The following is a 4,795-nucleotide window of genomic DNA, read 5'->3' as shown; positions in this document are numbered from 1 at the left end:
TGATACCCAGTTGACACCGTAGTTTCCATATGTTAGCCCGTGGATGCGCAATAGGAAAGTGAATTTGGGTAACATTTGATTGGCTGTTCCAATATAACCAGCGCTATTATACGTAGAAAAGTGCATATTGGGGAACATTTGATTGGTTATTTCTAGTATTGCTATCGCCATATGCAATGTTTCACCTTAAGCTGGTTCTACGTTAGTCCCATCGCAGCGTCGCAAGAGTTGCGGTCCAATAAACATCAAGCTAGTTCGACTCTGATTGAACCGCAATGCTTGTGATCAGTTTGCAACGCTGCGATGCAACTAATGTCGAACCAGCTTAATATTGGGTGCATTCAATGGCTGCGTTCAGCAGACTCAACAGTTAAGTGAGCGCTCGCTGCTATTGATGTATTCTTCTAGATCTAAAATCTGGTTGGACGATCTAAAAGAATACACCAATAACAGTGAGCGCTCACTCAACTATTGAGTTTATTGAACGCAGCCAATGGTTGCGTTCAGTAGACTCAGCAGTTTTGCAATCGTTTTATGATTCGTTGCGCTGATTGGATTATACTTTTAAATTTAAAGGAATAGTCCAATCTGAGCGAGGAATCATAAAAACGGTTGCAAAACTGTTGAGTCTGCTGAACGCAGCCAATTGGACTTTTATTTTCAAAGAAGTTCCCCAGAGAGACATTTCCTCTCTGGGAGAGTACAAAAATAAGCGGATAGGCCGAGCGCTTTAAAAAATAAATATATTGCAGGGGACAAAGGCCCCCCCCACTCCCCGCATGGGCAATAAAGCTAGAAGACTGAGGGGTAAGCCCCCCAGTCTACGCAGTTGTATCACAATAAGTGATGCACTTATGTAGCACGCAAGCTGGGGGGATACGTTATCACAGTGTATTGCTCCTTCGGGATATCACAGAAGTGTCGTCAAATATAAAAGTCCCGGAGGAGCGCGCGCAGCGGAATAATAAATAATAATATTAAAATTAAACAGTGTAAATCGCGAACACTCACACTCGTGTAAAATACAAAATCGCAATACGCGGCATACACACTCGTACAGTCAGGGCCCCACAAACAGATAGAATAAATATATAATAAATAGATAAATATAAAGTATAAAAAAAACTAAAAAGAGCTTAAAAATAGAAGTATACAATAGTACATAGAAAAGAAGAGATAGAAAATAGAAAGAAGATAGAAGATAGGAAAGAAATAGAGATAAAATAGCATAGCCAAGAAAACAGTGAAAGTTACAAAAGTAAAACCGAATAAATAGAATAAATAATTAAAATCAGCAGAGAGGGGTCCAACAGTCAGGTAGTATATAATTTTTAAAAAAGAGGTAAAAAAGCGCTAAGCGTTGGGGGAACTGGCCCAAATGGTGCTTCTCGTAAAGAATCACCATTTGGACCAGTTGCACCAACGCCAATTACTTAATAGGCCGTAAAACTGACAACAACTGGCGCCAAGTTAAATTTTACCATTTTAATCCTCCCCCAAAGAAAAAATATAATAGTAACTTTAATTTTTTTCTTAATGTATTTAACTCTAATGATATGTATTATTCGTATGAAAGATTTGATATCAACAAAATTGGCGCCAAGCTAAATTCACCAAAATTTTAAGTATTATTCGTAAAAAAGATTTGATATCAACAATTGGCGCGCCAAGTTAAATTCCATGTAATTCGAATACCAAATTAAATAAATAATATTAACTTTAATGGTATGTATTATACCTATAAACGATTTGATATCAAGAACTGGCGCCAATTTAAATCCCACTTTTTTACACCATGCCAAATTAAATAAATAATAAATATTAATCTAATGGTATGTATTATTTGTACGAACGATTTGATATCAACAACTGTGGCGCCAAGTTAAATTTTACAAAATGAAAAGTAAAACCCAAGTGATCAGGGTTGTTATGTTTTAAACAAAACGTTTAAAACGGTTTGTTTAAAACATGTTTAAAACATTGGGCATTGTTTAAAACACTTTTATTTTAAACGTTTTTAAACTATTATTTAAAACTGTTTAAAAACACCGCAATTAAAACATGTGATTTGGAAAAGAAATATAAATAAAAAATAAACAAAAAAATAATTGTATGTTGCAAAAATCACGTTTTTATTTATTTATATATTATATTTAGTTTATACGTTGATCGTTCAATACTCATACTAATTAGTAATTTCCTATAAAATTATTTTAATATCGGCAGTGTGCGTACTGTATTCAAAGAATGGTGTACCAAAAACTAAAATAATACAATAAATATCAAGATAATCAATTAAATACATGTAATGTGTATTAAATTAATAGAAAGTTGCTAGTTGTTATGAGTATATATATATATATATATAAAACAATGAAAAAAGTTGGTGTAAACTAAATATAAGGACTGAAAATAGTGAAAATTTAATCTGACAACAATGCATGCTTTCCATTTGATGGCACAGCTACACAAGTTGACACAAGTCGACACAAGCGTCGTTCTATCCTTTTTGACATTTAGAAAGTGACAACGATAGAATGACACTTGTGTCGACTTGTGTCATCAAATGGAAAGCACCCAATAACTACACTATACATTTGCATTATTGCCACTTACTTCGTGATGAATTGCAGCATGTAGACTGGTAATTAAAATAAAAAACGAAATTGAAATGAAATAGTAAAAATAATAGATTCCAGAACGTTCGGATACAGATCTTTGGAATAATTATAATAAAATAAATCAAATAACACGTGTGTGTATATTTGTACGCTCATACTTGCTTGATACTTGTACTTGTTTTACTTTTGTTTCGATGCGGTTATGGCACGGGCAAACTAGCGCCAGCGCGACGTGCGACGCGATATGTGACATTGAGATGATAATTAGATTCGAAAGGTCCATGCAGTATTCCTGATTTATCAGCCCGATTTACCCGCAGAATTAATAAAGTCGATAATGATTTCGCGTACACTTTGGAAAAGCGCTCACACAACAAGAAACATGTTAATAGTAAAATAAATTAAAAATAATAATAAATAAAAACAACTAATTCTTTCAATATCAGTTATTTATTATTCTTAATGATGAAAGATTCAAATATTCACACAATAATTTTTACTTGTTTAAGCAATAAAAAAACATTTTAAACAAAACATGTTTTTTTCTTATTTAAAACATGTTTTTTTTGTTGCTCAAAAAAACACAAAAAAACATGTTTTTTTAACAACCCTGCATGTGATACTATCTTTATTATTTATTTAATCCAAATGGTAACATCTTTAATTTTTATGCAATGAAACCTAAGTATACGTATACTTATTGAAGAATCTTCCTATTCCAATCCAAATGGTTTAAATTCCTCTTAAATGAAATTATTATATCACAATTCATTCAAAGAAATTTCCTCTTCCAATTAAAGTAGTGGTTATTTAATTCTCCTTTAAAACATAAAAAACATTATCACAACATTGCGTTACCTTGCTCAATTTAAGTGTTACCACAAAAAATTAAAGACTTAATCGTATAAAATGAAAAAATTTAATTTAAAAATAGACAAATTTTTCATGTAAAAACACTTGGCGCTGCTAGATCTCGATATATAATAATAACATGGTAATATAGTAGTAAAGCATGAATGTAAATAAAAAGAATAAGAATATAATACTTAGAAAAATAATATAATTAAGAAGCATATTAATAAAGAAAAGTCAGAATCATATTAAAAAATACGAATATTTCGAAAAATAAGAAAAATAAGAACCATCCCCAATGAGAATCAAAATATCTAGCATGTGTATATATGATAGAGCAGAGTTGGGAAAGTTACTTTTTAAAAGTAACGAGTTACCGTTACCGTTATTTGCGGTAAAAAGTAACTCGTTACCGTTACTCGTTACCGATTCTAAAAACTAACGCGTTACCGTTACTTAAAAGTAACGATAAAAAAATTGTTACTTTTCGTTACGTTTTTTTGTAATTATGTAGTAGACTGGTCTACTCACCGATTTTGATGAAATTAGGGTAATTCGACACGTTTTTGCACGAAATGAATGAATCTGGCAAAAAACATCGTAGTCGGCTTCGCGAATTAAGTTATTAAACGTTAAAGTTCGAGATTTTAGAGGTTAAGATATCTGTCTCGATTCGATGCAGCGCTATGCATACGTTCTGATTTAATTACACAAATTCTCTGCTTTACAAACACAAACAAACACAAATTCACTGCTAAAAACAATTCACTATTTTAACTTTTAAGCACGCGAATTATCCGCATTAATAGTATTAATTATACTCTAATGAGTATATTTTTATTAAGATTTTAGGAGGGATATTTTAAATAATTATATATATCCGACTATATTAGATTAGAATCATATTTACTTAAATATATTCCGTTTTTCTTTCTTCCGCTCTTACTACACAATCATTAGCTGCGTTCAAAGAATATACCAATAACAGTGAGCACTCACTTAACTGTTAAGTCAAAAAACGAAACATCTATGAGTACGTTCAGATTCCCAGTAGGAATTTCCCACCCAAGTGCTACAGGGAATCCCAACGTGAATAATGTAAATAAGTCACTAGGTGTAAACTGATCCTAGGAATTTTTCCACAACAAGTTTGGGCTATTTCACTACGATCCGAAATTTACTATAACCTTATTGACCGTGACGGTCGTGACCTATCAAAATGTATAATCAAAGAAGTAACGATACAAGTAACGAGGTCAATTTCGTTACTCGTTACTAAAGAAAATATAACGTCGTTACTTTTTTCGTTACTAATAAAAAAA

This window comes from Trachymyrmex cornetzi, unplaced genomic scaffold (genome assembly GCF_001594075.2).
Source record: "Trachymyrmex cornetzi isolate Tcor2-1 unplaced genomic scaffold, Tcor1.1 scaffold377, whole genome shotgun sequence".
In the NCBI taxonomy this organism is placed as follows: Eukaryota; Metazoa; Arthropoda; class Insecta; order Hymenoptera; family Formicidae; genus Trachymyrmex; species Trachymyrmex cornetzi.
Note: the sequence above shows the minus strand (reverse complement) of the source record.